Source organism: Pongo abelii, chromosome 6 (assembly GCF_028885655.2).
Source record: "Pongo abelii isolate AG06213 chromosome 6, NHGRI_mPonAbe1-v2.0_pri, whole genome shotgun sequence".
Taxonomy (NCBI): Eukaryota; Metazoa; Chordata; class Mammalia; order Primates; family Hominidae; genus Pongo; species Pongo abelii.
In genome coordinates this window covers 85755867-85776966 of record NC_071991.2, presented here as the reverse complement: position 1 = coordinate 85776966, position 21100 = coordinate 85755867, and the positions used below count along the sequence as shown (strand labels likewise).

The 21100-nt window shown below is 39.9% G+C and overlaps 1 protein-coding gene across 2 annotated transcripts in view; it reads left to right on the top strand.

The window, feature by feature from the left end:
* The window catches only part of PTTG1IP2 (PTTG1IP family member 2), an 88477-nt gene extending 70644 nt beyond the window's left edge, over nt 1-17833 (top strand). The window contains exon 7 of one of the 2 annotated variants that reach the window (XM_054559526.2): nt 17702-17833. The gene's annotated coding sequence lies outside the window, so the exon portion shown is untranslated. The remainder of the gene's footprint in view (nt 1-17701) is intronic. The other variant, XM_054559530.2, reaches the window with a different exon arrangement.
* The last annotated feature ends 3267 nt before the right edge of the window (nt 17834-21100 follow it).

Genomic DNA, 21100 nt, shown 5'->3' with positions numbered 1-21100 from the left:
TGTTTCCTGTCTTTTTAATGATTGCCATTCTAACTGGCGTGAGATGGTATCTCATTGTGGTTTGGATTTGCATTTCTCTGATGACCAGTGATGATGAGCATTTTTTCATATGTCTGTTGGCTGCATAAATGTCATCTTTTGAGAACTGTCTGTTCATATCCTTTGCCCACTTTTTGATGGGGTTGTTTGTTTTTTTCTTGTAAATTTGTTTAAGTTCTTTGTAGATTCTGGATACTAGCCCTTTGTCAGATGGGTAGATTGCAAGAAGTTTCTCCCATTCTGGAGGTTGCCTGTTCACTCTGATGATAATTTCTTTTGCTGTGCAGAAGCTCTTTAGTTTAGTTAGATCCCATTTGTCAATTTTGGCTTTTGTTGCCATTGCTTTTGGTGTTTTAGTCATGAAGTCTTTGCCCACGCCTATGTCCTGAATGGTATTGCCTAGGTTTTCTTCTAGAGTTTTTATGGTGTTAGGTCTTACATTTAAGTCTTTAATCCATCTTGAGTTAATTTTTGTGTATGGTGTAAGGAAGGGATCCAGTGTCAGCTTTCTACATATGGCTAGCCAGTTTTCCCAGCACCATTTATTAAGTAGGGAATCCTTTCCCCATTGCTTGTTTTTGTCAGGTTTGTCAAAGATCAGATGGTTGTGGATGTGTGGTGGTATTTCTGAGGGCTCTGTTCTGTTGCATTGGTCTATATATCTGTTTTGGTACCACTACCATGCTGTTTGGGTTACTGTAGCCTTGTAGTACAGTTTGAAGTCAGGTAGCATGATGCCTCCAGCTTTGTTCTTTTGGCTTAGGATTGTGTGTCTTGGCTATGTAGGCTCTTTTTTAGTTCAACATGAACTTTAAAGTAGTTTTTTCCAATTCTGTGAAGAAAGTCAGTAGTAGCATGATGGGGATAGCAATGAATCTATAAATTACCTTGAGCAGTATGACCATTTTCACGATATTGATTCTTCCTATCCATGAGCATGGAATGTTCTTCCATTTGTTTGTGTCCTCTTTTATTTCGTTGAGCAATGGTTTGTAGTTCTCCTTGAAGAGGTCTTTCACATCCCTTGTAAGTTGGATTCCTAGGTATTTTATTCTCTTTGTACTAATTGTGAATGGGAGTTCACTTATGATTTGGCTCTCTGTTTGTCTATTATCAGTGTATAGGAATGCTTGCGATTTTTGCACATTGATTTTGTATTCTGAGATTTTGCTGAAGTTGCTTATCAGCTTAAGGAGATTTTGGGCTGAGATGATGGGGTTTTCTAAATATACAATCATGTCATCTGCAAACAGAGACAATTTGACTTCCTCTTTTCCTGATTGAATACACTTTATTTCCTTCTCTTGCCTGATTGCCCTAGCCAGAACTTCCAACACTATGTTGAATAGGAGGTGTGAGAGAGGGCATCCTTGTTTTGTGCCAGTTTTCAAAGGGAATGCTTCCAGTTTTTGCCCATTCAGTATGATGTTGGCTGTGGGTTTGTCATCAATAGCTCTTATTATTTTGAAATACATTCCATCAATGCCTAGTTTATTGAGAGTTTTTAGTATGAAGTGCTGTTGACTTTGTCAAAGGCCTTTTCTACATCTATTGAGATAATCATGTGGTTTTTGTTGTTGGTTCTGTTTATGTGGTTGATTATGTTTATTGATTTGCATATGTTGAACCAGCCCTGCATCCAAGGGATGAAGCCAGCTTGATCATGGTGGATAAGCTTGTTGATATGCTGCTGAATTCGGTTTGCCAGTATTGTATTGAAGATTTTCACATCGATTTCATCAGGGATATTGACCTAAAATTCTCTTTTTTTGTTGTGTCTCTGCCAGGCTTTGGTATCAGGATGATGCTGGCCTCATAAAATGAGATAGGGAGGATAACCTCTTTTTCTCTTGATTGGAATTGTTTCAGAAGGGATGATACCAGCTCCTCTTTGTACCTCTGGTAGAATTCGGCTGTGAATCCATCTGGTCCTGGAATTTTTTTTGTTGGTAGGCTGTTAATTATTGCCTCAATTTCATAACCTGTTATTGGTCTATTCAGAGATTCAAATTCTTCCTGGTTTAGTCTTGGGAGGGTGTACATGTCCAGGAATTCATCCATTTCTTCTAGATTTTCTAGTTTATTTGCATAGAGGTGTTTATAGTATTCTCTGACGGTAGTTTGTATTTCTGTGGGATTGGTGGTGATATCCCCTTTATAATTTTTTATTGTGTCTATTTGATTCTTCTCTCATTTCTTCTTTATTAGTCTTGCTAGCGGTCTATTTTGTGGATCTTTTAAAAAAAACTAGCTCCTGTATTCATCGATGTTTTGAAGGGTTTTTCCTGTCTCTATCTCCTTCAGTTCTGCTCTGATCTTAGTTATTTCTTGTCTTCTGCTAGCTTTTGAATGTGTTTGCTCTTGCTTCTCTAGTTCTTTTAATTGTGATGTTAGGGTGTCAATTTTAGATCTTTCCTGCTTTCTCTTGTGGGCATTTAGTGCTATAAATTTCCCTCTACACACTACTTTAAATGTGTCCCAGAGGTTCTGTCTGATATGTTGTGTCTTTGTTCTCATTGGTTTCAAAGAATATCTTTATTTCTGCCTTTATTTCATTATTTACCCAGTAGTCACTCAGGAGCAAGTTGTTCAGTTTCCATGTAGTTGTGTGGTTTTGAGTGAGTTTATGAATCCTGAGTTCTAATTTGATTGCACTGTGGTCTGAGAGACAGTTTTTGTGATTGCTGTTCTTTCACATTTGCTGAGGAGTATTTCACTTCCAATTATGTGGTCAATTTTACAATAAGTGTGATGTGGTGCTGAGAATGTATATTCTGTTGATTTGGGGTGTAGAGTTCTGTAGATGTCTATTAGGTCTACTTGGTCCAAAGCTGAGTTCAAGTCCTGGATATCCTTGTTAACCTTCTGTCTCATTGATCTATCTAATATTGACAGTGGGGTGTTAAGTCTCCCATTATTATTGTGTTGGATTGTAAGTCTCATTGCAGGTCTCTAAGGACTTGCTTTATGAATCTGGGTGCTCCTGTATTGGGTGCATATATATTTAGGATAGTTAGCTCTTCTTGTTGAATAGACCCTTTTACCATTATGTAGTGGCCTTCTTTGTCTCTTTTGATCTTTGTTGGTTTAAAGTCTATTTTATCAGAGACTAGGATTGCAACCCCTGCCTTTTTTTGTTTTCCATTTGCTTTGTAGATCTTCCTCCATCCCTTTATTTTGAGCCTATGTGCATCTTTGCACATGAGATGGGTCTCCTGAATACAGCACACTGATGGGTCTTGATTCTTTATCCAATTTGCCAGTCTGTGTCTTTTAATTGGGGCATTTAGCCGATTTACGTTAAAGTTTAATATTGTTACATTTGAATTTGATCCTGTCATTATGATGTTAGCTGGTTATTTTGCTCATTAATTGATGTAGTTTCTTCATAGCATCAATGGTCGTTACAATGGGTATGTTTTTGCAGTAGCTGGTACCAGTGGTTCCTTTCCATGTTTAGTTCTTCCTTCAGGAGCTCTTGTAAGGCAGGCCTGGTGTTGATAAAATCTCTCAGCATTTGCTTGTCTGTAAAGGATTTTATTTCTCCTTCACTTATGAAGCTTAGTTTGGCTGGATATGAGATTCTGGGTTGAAAATTCTTTTCTTTTAGAATGTTGAATATCGGCCCGCACTCTCTCCTGGCTTGTAGCATTTCTGCCGAGAGATCTGCTGTTAGTTTGATGGGCTTCCCTTTGTGGGTGACCCAACCTTTCTCTCTGGCTTCCCTTAACATTTTTTCCTTCATTTCAACCTTGGTGAACCTGACAATTACGTGTCTTGGGGTTGCTCTTTTCGAAGAGTATCTTTGTGGTATTGTCTGTATTTCCTGAATTTTTTTTTTATTATACTTTAAGTTCTAGGGTACATGTGCACAATGTGCAGGTTTGTTACATGTGTATATATGTGCCATGTTGGTGTGCTGCACCCATTAACTCGTCATTTACATTAGGTCTATCTCCTAATGCTATCCCTCCTCCCTTGTATTTCCTGAATTTGAATGTTGGCCTACCTTGCTAGGTTAGGGAAGTTCTCCTGGATAATATCCTGAATCGTGTTTTCTATCTTGGTTCCATTCTCCCCATCACTTTCTGGAACACCAGTCAAACCTATATTTGGTCTTTTCACATAGTCCCACATTTCTTGGAGACTTTGTTCATTTCTTCTCACTTTTTTTCTCTAATCTTGTCTTCTCCCTTTATTTCATTAATTTGATCTTCAATCACTGATATCCTTTCTTCCACTTGATTGAATTGGCTGTGGAAACTTGTGTATGCATCACGAAGTTCTTGGTTTTCAGCTGTGGTTTTCAGCTCCACTGTTTATTCTAGTTAGCCATTTGTCTAACCTTCCTTTTTTCAAGGTTTTTAGCTTCCTTGCAATGGGTTAGAACATGCTCCTTTAGCTCGGAGAGGTTTGTTATTACCAACCTTTTGAAGCCTACTTCTGTCAATTCATCAAACTCATTCTCCATCCAGTTTTGTTCCCTTGCTGGCGAGGAACTGTGATCCTTTGGAGGAGAAGAGGAGCTCTGGTTTTTGGAATTTTCTGCTTTTCTGCTCTGGTTTCTCCCCATCTTTGTGTTTTTATCTACCTTTGGCCTTTGATGTTGGTGACCTACAGATGGGGTTTTGGTGTGGATGTCCTTTTTGTTGATGCTGATGCTATTCCTTTCTGTTTGTTAGTTTTCCTTCTAACAGGCCCTTTGGCTGTAGGTCTGTTGGAGTTTGCTGGAGGTCCGCTGCAGACCCTGTTTGCCTGGGTATCACCAGTGGAGGCTGCAGAACAGCAAATATTGCTGCCTGATCCTTCCTCTGGAAGCTTCATCCCAGAGGGGCACCTGCCTGTTTGAGGTGTCTCTCAGCCCTTACTGGGAGGTGACTCCCTGTCAGGCTGTATGGGGGTCAGGGACCTGCTTGAGGAAGCAGTCTGTCCATTCTCAAAGCTTGAATACCATGCTGAGAGAACCAATGCTCTCTTCAGAGCTATCAGACATGGAAGTTTAAGTCTGCAGAAGCTGTCTGCTGCCTTTTTTTCTGCTATGCCCTACCCCCAGAGGTGGAATCTAGAGAGGCAGTAGGCCTTGCTTAAGCTGTGGTGGGCTCCGCCCATTTTGAGCTTCCTGGCGACTTTGTTTACACTGTGAGCTATTCAAGCCTCAGCAATGGCGGATGTCCCTCCCCCTGTCAAGCTGCAGCACCACAGGTTGGTCTCAGACTGCTGTGCTAGCAGTGAGCAAGGCTCCATGGGCATGGGACCTGGTGAGCCAGGCAAGGGAGGGTATTTTCTGGTCTGCCAGTTGCTAAGACCATGTGAAAAGTGCAGTATTTGGTCAGGAGTGTACCGTTTCTCCAGGTACAGTCTGTCATGGATTCTCTTGGCTGGGAAAGGGAAATCCCCCACCCCTCACGCTTCCCAGGTGAGGTGACGCCCTGCCCTGCTTCAGCTCACCCACTGTGGACTGCACCCACTATCCAACCAGTCCCACTGAGATGAACCAGGTACCTCAGTTGGAAATGCAGAAATCACCTGTCTTCTGTGTCAGTCTTGCTGGGAGCTGCCAGCTGGAGCTGTTCCTGTTTGGCCATCTTGGAAGCGACCGATAATACCCTAACTTTTAAACTCTTATGGTTAAAATATATTGTTCTCATAACCAAGGTCATTTTATACATGACAACCAATATACCAGAGAAAGTTCAACAAAATAAAACAAAAGATTTTACTATCAAATCTTTACCATTTTACTGTCAAAAGATCAAGAGACTGGTTTGATGAAAAGTATCTATTTTCAACAAGTATTTTCTGTCTATCTTTGATGGAAAGTTAAAAAAGACAGTTCTATATTTCAAATTATTTGGAGTAGTGGCAGACATATAGCCAATTCATTAAGGAGTACATTTTATACTTTTATTGAAAAGGTTAATTATATGGTTTTGTGTGATGTGAGAGCTTTTAATACATACTAAGCACAATCATTTAAAAAGTATATTTTAGGGGCCAAGCGTGGTGGCTCACACCTGTAAGCCCAGCACTTTGGGAGGCAGAGGTGGGCAGATCATGAGGTCAGGAGATCATGACCATCCTGGCTAACATGGGGAAACCCCATCTCTACAAAAAATACAAAAAATTAGCCGGGCTTGGTGGCGGGTGCCTGTAGTCCCAGCTACTCGGGAGGCTAAGGCAGGAGAATGGCGTGAACCTGGGAGGCGGAGCTTGCAGTGAGCCGAGATCATGCCACTGCACTCCAGCCTGGGCGACAGAGCAAGACTCTGTCTCAAAAAAGAAAAAAAAAAAGAAAAAGGAAAAGAAAAAAAAAAAGTATATTTTAAGTTTCAGGTATGTTTGGTTGTTATATTCTGTACTTTATTACTGAGGCTCCCATCAATTATTCTGTACTATAATGACATTAACAGAAATAATGTTCATAACTGATGATTCATTACATTGGATGTACAAACCCTCTTGCATGAATTAATTGTTTTCCCTGTTTTGAATATTAGCCAATGTCCATTCTTATTAAATGAATGTATCTCAAGGCCCTACCAAATAAGTACATATAAAAAGTAGGAAAAAATATGATATTAAACAATCTACAATACCTTAAACATAATACATATCAGATATAAGGTAGGTAGTTGCAAATTTTATGAAATTAAAAACCACCAGAGGGCAGCTCAATACAATAGTGATGAAATACTTAAAACAGTATGGCAGGTATAGTATTTTGAAGTATTTATAAGTCAGGTATTATAGATATAGAGGATAGAGAGTGAAAAGCGACACATTTAATAAAATACTTAAAATTTTTACATTTATATTAATACACATTTTTTAGTTGACCTTCAAATGTAAATACATATTTAAATTATGCCTCTCTCTTTTTTTTTTTTTTTTTTTTTTTGGCAGCAGCCACATTGGCCACGAGGCAAGCAACCTGGCTAATATTAAATTTTATTTTATTTTATGTTAAGTTATTGTAGAAAGAGGGTCTTACTATGTTGACCAGGCTGGCCTTGAACTCCTGGCCTCAAGTGATCCTCCTGCCTCTGCCTCCCGAAGTGCTAGGATTACAGGCACAAGCCACCATGCCGAGCCACAATATTAAATTTTTAAAAATGTGATCTTTTACCCTCAGAGACTATTACGAATACCTCTATACACACAAACTAGAAACTCTAGAGGAAATAGACACATTCCTGGAAACACATAACCTCCTCAGATTGAATTAGGGAGAAACTGAAACCCTGGCCAGACCAATATCAAGTTCCAATACTGAATCAAAAATAAAAACCTACGAACCAAGAAAGCCCCACATCAGATGGAGTCACAGCTAAATTTGACCGGTCATATGAAGGAGAGCTGGTACTAATTCTACTGAAACTATTCCCAAAAATTGAGGCGAAGGGACTCCTCCCTGACTCATTCTATGAAGGCACCATCACCCTGAAACCAAAACTTGGAAAAGACACAGTAAAGAAAGAAAACTATAGGCCAATATCCCTGATGAACATAGACACAAAATCTTCAACAAAATACTAGCAAACTGAATCCAGTAGCACATCAAAAGTTAATTAATTCACTATGATCAAGTAGGCATACCTGGTATTCAAGGTTGGTTCAACATTCACAAATCAATAAATGTGATTCACCACATAAACAGAACTAAAGACAAAAACCAGGCTGGGCACAGTGGCTCATGCCTGTAATCCCAGCCTTTGGGAGGATGAGGTGGGCAAATCGCCTGAGCTCAGTAGTTTTAGACCAGCCTGGGCAATATGGCAAAACTCTGTCTCTACCAAAAATTAAAAAAAAGTCAGGCATGATGGTGCATGCCTCTGGTCCCAGCTACTTGGGAGGCTAAGGTGGGAGGATCATTTGAACCTGGAAGGCAGAGGTTGTGGTGAGCCAAAATCATACCATTGCACTCCAGCCTGGGTGCAAGACCCTGTCTCAAAACAAAACAAAACAAAACAAAACAAAACCATATGATCATCTCAATAGACATGGAAAAAGCTTTTGATAAATCCAATATCCCCTCGTGATAAAAGAAAAAAAAACCCCAGCAAACTAGGCATCAAAGGAACATACCATCTATGACGACAAACTCACAGCCAACGTTGTATTGAATGGGCAAAAGCTGGAAGCATTCCCCTTGTGAACTGGAACAAGACAAGGCTGCCCTCTCACCATTCCTATACAACATAGTGCTGGAAGTCCTAGCCAGAGCAATCAGGCAAGAGAAAGAAAGAAAAGGCATCCAAATAGGAAAACAAGGACTCATATTAACTCTCTTCACTGACAATATAATTCTGTACCTGGAAAATCCTAAAGATTCCACCAAAATGCTTCTAGAACTGATAAATGACTTCAGTAAAGTTCCAGGATACAAAATCAACATACAAAAATCAGTAGAATTTCTATACATCAATAATGTTCAAGCTAAGATCCAAGTCAAGAATGCAATCCCATTTACAAGAGCCACAAAATAAAATACCTAGGAATGCATCTAACCAAGGAGATAAAAGACCTCTTCAAAGAGAACTACAAAACATTGTTGAAAGAAATCATAGATGATACAAACCAATGGAAAAACATTTCATGCTTATGGATTGGAAGAATCAATATCATGAAAATGGCCATACTGCCCAAAGCAATCTATAGGTTCAATGCTATTCCTATCAAACTACAAATGTCATTTTTCATAGAATTAGAAAAAGCTATTCTTAAATTCACATGAACCAAAAAAGAGCTTGAATATCTAAAGCAATCCTAAGAGAAAGAAACAAAGCCAGAGGCATCATACTACCCAACTTCAAATTATGCTATAAAGCTACAATAACCAAAACATAATGGCACTGGTATAAAAACAGACACACAGACCAGTGGAAAAAAATAGAAAATCCAGAGATAAAGCCACACACCTACAGCCACCTGATCTTTGACAAAGTCAACAAAAATAAATAATGGGAAGAAACCCCCTTGTTCAGTATGTAGTGCTGGGATAGCTGGCTAGCCATATGCTGAAGAATGAAACTGGAACCCTACCTTTCACCATATTATAAAAAATTAAAAAATAACTCAAGATGGATTAAAGATTTAATTGTAAGACCTGAAACTATAGGAATCCTAGAAGAAAACCTAGGAAATACCATCCTGGACATTGACCTTGGGAAATAATTTGTGACCAAGTCCTTAAAAGCAATTGCAACAAAAATTGATAAGTGGGACCTAATTAAACTAAAGAGCTTCTGTGCAGAAAAATAGAAAAACAAACCAACTATCATCAGAGTAAGAAGAGTGAGAGAAAATATTTGCAAACCATGCATTTGACAAAAGCCTAATATCCAGAATCTATAAGGAACCTACACAATTCAACAAGCAAAAAACAAATAACCCCATTAAAAAGTGGGCAAAAGATATGAATAGACACTTCTCAAAAGAAGATATACAAGCAGCCAACAAACATATGACAAAATGCTCAATATTTTTCATCAGCATTAATCATCAGCAAAACGCAAATCAAAACCACAACAATCAGAATGGCTGTTTTTAAAAAGTCAAAAAACAACAAATGCTTGCGAGGCTGTGGAGAAAGGGGAATGCTTATACACTATTGGTGGGAACGTAAATTAGTTCAACCATTGTGGAAAGCAGTTTGGAGATTTCTCAAAGAACTTAAAACAGAGCTACCATTCAACCCATTACTGGGTCTATATCCAAAGGAAAATAAATCATTCTACCAGATAGACACATGCATTCTTATGTTCATTGCAGCATTTTTCACAGTAGCAAGACAAGGAATCAATCTAGATGCCCATCAATGATGGATTGGATAAAGAAAATGTGTTGCATATACACATGGATTGTTACACAGCCATAAAAAGAATGAAATCAAGTCCTCTGCAGCAACATGGATGCAGCTGGAAGCCATTATCCTAAGCAAAATTAATTCTGGAACAGAAAACCAAATATTGCATGTTCTCACTTATAAGTTGGAGCTAAACACTGGGTACACATGGATGTAAAGATGGCAGCAGTAGACACTGGGGACTACTAGAGGTGGGAGGGAAGGGGACAAGGGTTCAAAGATTAACTATTGGATACTAAGCTCACTATCTGGGTGATGGGATCAATCATACCACAAACCTCAGCATCACATGATACAGCCATGTAACAAACCTGCACATGTGTCACCTGAATCTAAAATAAAATTTGATATTATTAAAAAGTAAAAATGTGATCTTGGATTTTCCCTAATTTGTGGTGGTCAGTGCTCCTCTTGTGAGAAGGAATTAGCAGCACTAACTTGTTTCTAATTTAATGAAATGTAAATAAAAAGTAGAATGATAATGATAATCCTTTTTAAGGTACTTTTCAAAATGTGCAATAACTTGATTTATTTGTTTGTTTACTCTTTGTCCATTTTTCTAGTTTGAAAGCTCCATGAGGTCAAGAGCATTTACTTCAGGGACCTTGCCAAACACCATAAATAGAGATGACTTTCAATAAGTATTTGTTAACTCCATTAAGTAATTAACTGTAAATTCTTAAGAGAGTAACCCTTCTAGAGATTATTCTGTGTTTTCATGTAGTCAGCAGTAATACCTTCCATGGACCCATCCATCTATCCACTCACCCATCCATCCATCTACCCATCCATCTTTTCAGCCAGCCATCAACCCGTTCATCGTTTAGACCACCCCTCCTTCCATTCCTAAAGATATCTAACGCTCAAGGACAGTCTTTACAAAGGGATCCTTTCTTCTTGGTAATTAAAAAGAATGTTCTCCATGAAGGAATTCCCAGTTCAAAGACTTTCCTTCCAGGTCTTATAAAGTCGCTTGAGTAGGTTTTACAACAATAATGGCCCAATTTTCAAAATATGAATAGTCTTCCTCAACTCCTCTCCTTGGCCTCTTCAATGGTGAAACAGTACATTAGGGTTCATTATGCTCCATTTCCCTCCCTAAAGCCCTGGTTTTTGGTTAGGAACTACTTTTTAACAAAGTAAAAGACAAAGTCCTTCCTCTTCCACAAAATTTACATTATTTATCTTGTAATATGACCAGAGGTTTTGAAGAAAATTCATTGCCATTCCTGTAGCTTCTTAATAATAAAGTATGACCCCTAAGACTTTCTACCTATCATGGTCTCATTCATAAGCCCCACGGCTTCAACCATCACTTTTATATTGAAGCTTTCTGTCTTAGACTGCTTTCACCTTGTACAGCAGAATACCTGAGACTGGGTAATTTACAAAGAACAGGGATTTATTTCTTACAGTTCTAGAGATTGTGAAGTTCCAGATCAAGGGGCTGGCATCTGTTGAAGGCCTTCTCGCTGTGTCATCTGGCAGAGAGCAGAAGGGCAAAAGAACACATACATGCCAGAGAAGAAGGGGGCTGAACTCAGTTTTTAAATCAGGATCCCTATCCTGAGATAACAAATTCAAAAAAGAAAAAGAAAAAAGGAGACAGTGAGTGGAGAGGAAGGGAGGTAAAAAACAAAACAAAAACAAGTTCACTCCAATAACATTAATCCATTTATGAGGGCAGAGCCCTCATTACCTAATGACCTCTTTAAGATCTCGTCTCTCAACACCATTGGAGTGGGGATTAGGTTTCCAGTACATGAACTTTAGAGGACACATTCAAACCACAGCACCTTCTGAATATATACCTTGACCCCTGACTGCTTCCCCAAACTTCAGAGTTTTGTACCCACCTAGATGACCCACAGCCACCATCCATACACAGTGGGAGGGCAAGGAAAGGAAAGGAAAGGTAAGAGAAGGAAGAAGAGAGGAGAGAGAAAAGAGAGATCGGCTGTTTTTGTAGGTTACTCCTCACCTTCCCTTCTGAGAATAGACTTCCAGAGAGTTTTCAGTATCTGTCAACAGCAGGGGCATGGGCTCCTTCCATCCAGAATTCTGGGAGGAAAATGCCACGTAGAGCCTGAAGACAGCATGGGGCAGCCTAGGTATAGTTTTATTGTCTCATTTTTAGGCAGAAACAGAGGCTGGAGAAGATACCCCACTCTCCAGTACCTCCAAGTCTGCATGAGGCAGAGAAAAGATACAAAAGTTCCATATCCTGGGGGTTGGGGCTGCCAAGGATTGAGTCAGGGGTTTGCCAGGAGTCACTGGGGTGGCTGGTGGAGAGTCATCTAGACCTGAGGGCTCCATGGCAGAGGAAGATCAATCCCATCTAGGAGGGCTGAGGTGAGGCAAGTCAAGGGCATGGTGGAGTGATGGGGTAGGGAAGGGGGATCAGGGATGGGGACAGATAGGACAACCGCAGGGCTTTAACCATGTGTGCCAAGACAAGTGACCAGGAATCACTTTCCAGACCCTCAAAGAGTGCATGCAGTGAAGATGGGCCAACAAGCCCTCCTCACCTGGGGTCAGTAGGAGCCCCAAGCAAGGACCAGGGGCCAAAGCTGCACAACCAATGGTGTTCTAAAAACTGCTCCCTCCTCAGACATCCCAAGAAATGAGGGAAGGGACAAAATTTTGAGAAATGAGGACGGAGTTCAGTCTTTGAAATGATAAAATAGTAAGCCAACTCTGACTGAATATTCATGAAAAGGAGCTCAATTTTATGCTGAAAGTAACTAAGCTAGCTGTAATTGGCATAATTATTTTCACTGTCAAAAACGGGATCTTATAGAAATTGAGCTCAGTTTAGCATAATTAAGTAATATTTCTATAGTTTGGAGCTGTGACTCTGAAACTATTAGCACTTACACAAAATTGACCCCAAGATTTCTTACCAAGAAATAAATTTTACAAAAGTTCTCCATAACACCAAATTTTTATAACATTGAGATATTTAATACTGCTCTCTAGTCAGTTTTTTTCACTTAGCCAAAAATTTTGAACATTTTCCTAAGTAACCAAATGTTCTTCTTCAATATAATTTTTAATAACAGAATGGTAATTTATCATATGGCTGTATCATAAGTTAATTAACTTATCCTTTTTTTGTTTTAACTATATTTAGATTGTTTCCTATTTTCTGCTATATGAATAGCAATGAGATAATGAACAACCTATACATATATTTTTCAGGGCCTTTTTCTTTCTTTTTTTTTTTTTGAGATGGAGTCTTGCTCTGTTGCCCAGGCTGGCGTGCAGTGGTGCCATCTCAGCTCACTGCAAGCCCCACCTCCCGGGTTCACGCCATTCTCCTGTCTCAGCCTCCCAAGTAGCTGGGACTACAGGCGCCTGCCGCCACGTCAACTAATTTTTTTTTTTTTTTTTTTTTTGTATTTTTAGTAGAGACGGGGTTTCACCATGTTAGCCAGGATGGCTTTGATCTCCTGACCTCGTGATCTGCCCGCCTCGGCCTCCCAAAGTGCTGGGATTACAGGCGTGAGCCACCATCAGGGCTCTTAAGATAATTTCTTTTTTTTTTTTTTTTTTTCGAGACGGAGTCTTGCTCTGTTGCCCATGCTGGAGTGCGGTGGCGCGATCTCCGCTCACTGCAAGTTCCGCCTCCCGGGTTCACGCCATTCTCCTGCCTCAGCCTCCCGAGTAGCTGGGACTACGGGTACCCGCCACTAGGCCCAGCTAAATTTTTTTGTATTTTTAGTAGAGACGGGGTTTCACCCTGTTAGCCAGGATGGTCTTGATCTCCTGACCGTGTGATCCGCACGCCTCGGCCTCCCAAAGTGCTGGGATTACAGGCATGAGCCACCGACCCCGGCCAAGATAATTTATTTGGAGTAAGTTCCTTGAAGTGGAGTTTCTGGACCAAACAGTATACATATTTTTAAAGTTTTGATCTATGTGACCAAATTGGCCTTGACAGATGTTATGCTACTTAAAATTCCTGAGTGCCTCTTTTCTTACCTCCTCAGCAGCAATGGGTATTAGAGTGTTTAATTCTCTTAAAAAAAAAAAAAAATCTTTTTGGGCTGGGCACATTGGCTCATGCCTGTAATCCCAGCACACTGAGAGGCCGAGAGAGGTGGACAATTTGAGGTCAGGAGATGGCGAACAGCCTGGCCAACATGGTGAAACCCTGCCTCTACTAAAAATACAACAAAGTTAGCTGGGCGTGGTGGCATGTGCCTGTAATCCCAGCTACTGGGGAGGCTGAGACAAGAGAATCGCTTGAACCTGAGAGGTGAAGGTTGCAGTGAGCACCACTGCACTCCCCTGGGTGACACAGCAAGACTATGTCTCAAAAAGAAAAAAAAAGGAAAAAAAGAAAAAAAGAAAAAAATCTTTTTGATTAAAAATTATCTTGTTGGCTGGGCATGGTGGCTCATTCCTATAATCCCAGCACTTTGGGTGGTTGAGGCAGGAGGATCACTTGAGCCAAAGAAGGCTGTAGTGAGCTGTGATTACACCACTGCATTCTAGCCTGGTGACAGAGTGAGACCCTGCCTCAAAAAAAAAAAAAAATTATCTTGTTTTAGTTTGTAATGATAGGACTATAGTGAAATGAGACACTTCTTATTGATGGGTAAATCTCTCTCTCTACTAAGAATATCAATGCTTTGCTGCCAATATTTCTCCCAGCTTGGTATTTTAACAGGTATTGAGCTTCTCTGTGAAGAAGGTAAAGTGACATGGAGGTATGAAAATGTCAGTGATGGCGAAATCATTAGGGATGTGTGTGTGTGTGTGTGTGTGTGTGTGTGTAACCAAATGATTTATGTTTTGAAGAAGTGGTTAATGGACAATGTCTTGTTACCATTTTTTATTTTGTATAAAGTAAAAAAATTCCTTTTTACTCCTCAAAAGGTTAAACATAGTTTAGAATAGGCAAATCCATAAAGGCAGAAAGTAGTCTAGGGGTTGCTAAAGGTTGTGGGAAGGAGGGAATGGGGAGTGACTGCTAATGGGTACAGGGTTTCATTTTTGGCATGATGAAAATGTTCTGGAATTAGACAGTGGTAATGATTGCACAACTTTGTGAACGTACTAGAAAACCACTAAATTATACACTTTAAAAGGGTGAATTTTATGGTCTGTGAATTATATCTCAATAAACCCATTATTTAAAAAAGTCAATGTGCTTATTTTTTAGGTATACAGATGATATTTCCCCTTGAATAAAAAGCACAAGATGTTTTAAATTATTTTCTCAAGGCAGGAATAATAGACTCTAGCCTTACTGATCCAATACTAATTCAAGGCTAATGGGCATAGAGTTTGTATTTGGGGTGCTGAAAATTTTCTGGAATGAGATGATAGTGATGGTTGTGTAGCCTTGTGACTACACTGAACCCCAGTAAAGTGTACACTTAAAAATGATGAATTTTATGGCATATGAATGGTTAAATCTCAACTTTTAAAAAGTGAAATAAAAAGTTAGGTACAGATGCTCCTTGGCTTAAGATGAGGTTATGTCACAATAAACCCATCAAAAGTTGAAAATATCCTGTCAAAAATGCATATAATACCCCAATAAACCCATTGTAAAGTCAAAAATTATTAAGCCAAGCCATCATTAAGTCGGGAGCTGTCTGTATATGTACATAAAAATTTGTATACATGAATGTTCATAGCAGCATTATTTATAATAGCCTCCAGACAACCCAATGTCTATCAACCGAGGAAAGAACAAAGTGTGAGATACTCATACAATGGAAAATTACTAGACAGTAAAAAGGAATGAAATACTGATACATGCTACAACAAGGATGAACCTTGAAAACATTACGCTAAGAGAAAGAAAATATAATGGCCCAAAAGGCTACGTTATATGACACCATTTATGTGAAATGTCCAGAATAGTCAAATTTATAGAGATAGAAAGTGAATTAAACAGCTTTATTGAGCTCTGGGTTGCTCTGGGTGAAGAGAAAAATGGGGAGTGACTACTATTTGGTAGGGCCTCCTTTTAGAGCTGATGAAAATGTTCTTAAGTTCAATAGTGATGATAATTCACCTTGTAAATATAATAAAAACCACTGAATTGTCCACTTTATTTATTTATTTATTTAGACAGAGTCTTGCTCTGTTGCCCAGGCTGGAGTGCAGTGGTGCAATCTCAGCTCACTGCAACCTCCACCTGCCAGGTTCAAGCGATTCTCCTGCTTCAGCCCCACTAGCGAGTGGCTGGAATTACAGGCATGTGCCACCATGCCCAGCTAATTTTTGTATTTTTAGTAAAGACAAGGTTTCCCCATGTTGGCCAGGTGGGTCTTGAACTCCTAACCTGAGGTGATCCGCCTGCCTTGGCCTCTCAAAGTGCTGGGATTACAGGTGTGAGCCACTGCACCTGGCCGAATTGTCCACTTTAAATGGGTGAATTATATGGTATGTGAATTACTTCTCAATAAAGCTGTTTAAAAAGGAAAAAAATTACTGACAAATAGTTACAAAATGTTGAGACAAAGGTTGAAGAGAGACAGATGGATGATAGAAGATGGCCTCTGCTAATATGATGTAAAAAAAGAAATCCTTGATCTTTGAGGAATCGCCATGCTGTCTTCCACAGTGATCTAGAACCAGAAATACCATTTGACCCTGCAATCTCATTACTGGGTATATATCCAAAGGAATATAAATCATTCTATTATAAAGACAAATGTGTGCCTGTGTTCTTTGCAGCACTATGCACAATGGCAAAGACATGGAATCAACCCAAATGCCCATCAATGGTAGACTGTATAAAGAAAATATGGTACACATACACCATGGAATATTATGCAGCCATAAAAAGGAATGAGATAATGTCCTTTGGAGGGACACGGATGGAGCTGGAAGCCATTGTCCTCAGCAAACTAACACAGGAATAGAAAACCAAACACTGCATGTTCCCACTTATAAGTGGGAGCTGAACAATGAGAACACATGGACACTGGGAGAGGAACGACACACACTGGGGTCTGTCAGTGGGGTGGCAGGACAGAGAGCATCAGGATCAATAGCTAATGCATGTGGGGCTTAATACCTAGGTGATAGGTTGATAGGTGCAGCAAACCACCATGGCACATGTTTACCTGTGTAACAAACTTGTACGTCCTGCACATGTATTCCAGAACTTAAAATAAAATTAAATTTAATTTACAAAAAGAAACAAAAACGCTCTTTTTTCTTCCCAACCTTTTCTCAATTGTAGGCAGCATTTACCTATTTCTTGAATCTATAATGATTCCTTTAACACTTTTCTAGATCTTGAGTTATTTGTTCAAATTATTTGTCTCCTCTCTAAGACTCGTTGTTCTATACTTGTACACATTGCAAATACTATGCTTACTTGCAGAGTTTATGAAATTGCATGCATTTTTTTGCTCAATGTTACGATATATTATTTTACAATGAAGAGTTTAATGCCCTCTTTAAATGCTTGTTTTTGCCTTGCACCCTTTTTTAAAATATAAAAGTGCTAGATTAAGCATTCACGCCGGTTACCACAATTGTTGATTCTGCCAGAAGAGCATTTACCAGTAGGTTCTGGTTCTTGTTACCCAACTCCTTCCCTGTGAAAATTATGTCTCCCTAGTAACTAGGTTGTTCTGGCCATTGTTTTGACTTTAACAGCCCTGGGAGTGGAATCTTGTCAAATGTTTTAAATTATAGCACTTCCAAATTCATTCAACAAACATTTATTGAGTACCTACTATTGGCCAGATACTGTTTTGCTATTTTTTTAATCAACATTAAGGAATTCCAGCTGGTTAATTGAGCATGATTTTTCTCTTACAGATACCAGTGACAGCAATTCAAAGATGTGAATGGGATTAATTCAGGGCTGTTGCTCCTTACAGATAAGTCAGTTTACCTGTTGTTGAATGACATGCAGAAAAGAAATTTGGTAAGAAGGAAGTGATTTGAGTAAATTCTTTTTGAATTTGTAGAACGTTTTTGTTTTTCAGCTTTTGAATAACATTTGATGTTAAATCCTTACAAGAACTTTGGGAGTCAGGCTGGGCAACCCCTTCCCCACGATTCTTCTGTGGATGAGGACATGGAAGTCAGGGAGGTTAGCTGATGTGCTTGTTCAGAGGTGCACAGGAACCCAGAAAGTCCAACTTTTATTTCATCTTACCCTCTAGGTAAAACATCTAGGATCAAACAAGACTGATAATACAGTCTCCTAACCTTTTCCAAACTATTTTAATCAAACTTGATTCTAATGTGAAGTTGTCTTTAATAAGGAAAGAATCCCACTTAGCTGTTTGCTCAGCGAGGTCTGGGATTCTATCTATATGTCAGCGTATAATTTGAGCAAGGTTAAAAAGAAAACTAAACCTTTCCTCAATATTTGGAGATGGCAGAGTCAGTCTATTTGTCTGTAAGAGATAAAAAGGTAGAGCGTATCCCTGCTTTTGGTGAGGAAAGTTCAGAAACGACTCTGTTTTGTTTCTGAAAACTTTGGAATACTTATCTTTGGCTAAATATCAAATATAAAAAATCCATGAAAAGTTATCCTATGATAGTTTTTGCTGGCCGCCCGTGATGGCTCATGCCTATAAAGGCAGGAGGATCACTTGAGGTCAGAAGTTCAAGATCAGCCTGGCCAATATGGTGAAATCCCATCTCTGCTAAAAATACAAAAATTAGCTGGACATGGCGGCATGCTCCTGTAATCCCAGATACTTGGGAAGGTGAGACAAGAGAATCGCTTGAACCCAGGAGGCAAAGGTTGCAGTGAGCTGTGATTGCCTCACCACATTCCAGCCTGGGCAACAGAGCAATACTGTCTCAAAAAAAAAAAATCGATAATTTTTGTAAAATTATACATAGTAAAAATAAATGGATCAGATTTTCCATCTGTTGCAAAAATTTTATAGCCTTAAATATTGTGCAAATGCATGGTGGCTCATGCCTGTAATCCCAGAACTTTGGGAGGCTGAGGTGGATGGATCACCTGACGTCAGGAGTTTGAGACCAGCCTGGTCAACATGGCAAAACTCTGTCTCTACTAAAAATATAAAAATTAGCCGGGCATGGTGGCAGGGACCTGTAATCCCAGCTACTCAGGAGGCTGAGGCAGGAGAATCACTTGAACCCAGGAGACAGAGGTTGCAGTGATCTGACATCATTCCACTGCACTCCAGCCTGGGCTACAAGAGTGAGACTCCATCTCAAAAACAAATAAACAAAAATAATTAATTAAAATATATATATTGCCCAAATGTGTATAAATGCTGTATATGGAGTCATTTTCATAATAATTTCTCATTTTTATTGAGTACTAATTGTTTTCCAAGAACTATTAGAAATTGTTTGTAGGTATTAACTTATTTAATCTCACACACCATGAAGTGAGCTCCATGTAACATAACATAACATAACATAACATAACATAACATAACATAACATAACATAATGTGGCATGACATGGTATGGTGTGACATAACATACCTCCATCTTATAGATGAGGAAACTGAGGCACAGAGAGAATTAGTTTCTTTTTTTTGTTTTGTTTTGTTTTTTTTGAGATGGAGTCTCACTCTGTTGCCCAGGCTGGAGTGCAATGATGCGATCTCGGCTCACTGCAAACTTCACCTCCCGGGTTCAAGTGATTCTCTTGCCTCAGCCTCCTGAGTAGCTGGGATTACAGGTGCCTGCCACCATGCCCAGCTAACTTTTGTATTTTTAGTAGAGATGGGGTTTTGCCAGGTTGGCTGGGCTGGTCTCGAACTCCTGACCTCAGATGATCCACCCGCCTCGCCCTCCCAAAGTGCTGGGATTACAGATGTGAGCCACCGTGCCTGGCCGAGAATCAGTTTCTTGACCAAAGTGTCTTTTAAGGAATAAGGGCAAGATTTGAACCCATGCACTCAAGCACTATACTCTTTTTTCTTATTTAGGTTAATGCTCTTCTGCTAAGCAAAATTCTATTTGAGTCCCTTCAGAATTTATGTGTTGAAATCCTAACCTCCAAGCTGATGGTAGTAGGAGGTGAGACCTTTGAGAGGTGATTAGGTCATGAGGGTGGAGCCCTAGTGTATGGCATTTGTGCTCTTATAAAAGAGACCTTAGAGAACTCACTTACCCCTTCCACCATATGAAGTCACAGCAAGAAGACAGCTGTCTGCAAACCAGAAGAGGTCCCTCACCACACACCAGGGTCTCACTCCATTGCCCAAGCTGGGTGCAGTGGTATGATCTCGGCTCACTGCAGCCTCAACCTCCCTGGGTTCAGGTGATCCTCCCACCTCAGCCTCCCAAGTAGCTGGGACCACAGGCACATACCACCATGCCTGGCTAATTTTTGTATTTTTTGTAGAGATGGGTTTTCACCAGGTTGCTCACGCTGGTCTCAAACTCCTGACCTCAAGTGATCCTTCCACCTCAGCCTTCCAAAGTGCTGAGATTACAGGCGTGAGCCACTGTGCCTGGCTGGATCTGCTGGTATCTTAATTTTGGACTTCCCAGCCTCCAGAACTGTGAAAAATAGATGCCTGTAGTTTTAGCCACCCAGTCTACGGTGTTGTTATAGCAGCCCAAATAGAATAAGACATGTTCTTAGTTCAGATACCAGCAGCTTTCCCCATATTTATCAAAAGCAAGCAGTGAGTTCACCAACACTAGGGCCTTGGGCAAAGTTTGAAGTCTTTCTTTAACATCTTTCCATTTCCCTGTACATATCTGTCATCCGCTTCTTTTGTCTCGGTCCACCATTTTCCCTCCTCTCATGGGCTGTGGCTCTGGTGTCTGGGGCTCCTAAGTCCTATCATGGAACTCCATCCAGGGCAGCCCTTCCGTCTAACTGACCCTTTCCTTCTTTTTTCTGAATCTAAACTGCCTCCACTGTGCCACAGCTATTATGAGATAAGCTCAGTCATATTTTATGTCTAAATAGAAACCTGTTGATTAGGTCAGAGCACAAAATCTGGCCAGGATTTGAGGGTGAATGAGAACAGTGACTTCTAAGTAGCTTGCCTTTTACCTGATTCCAACCCAGCAAACAATGCAGGGAATAGACAAGACATCAAGAATGCAAAGGAGTGGCCATGACTATGCATTACCTTACCAGTTCCCTATGTAGTGAAATTCAGTGGAACTTCCTAACTACAGTGAAACAATGCTAGGTCAGAAGAGCCCGAAATGTGGTTCACTGCCTTTGGTATGCACGGTAGGGAAACGGGGCACATC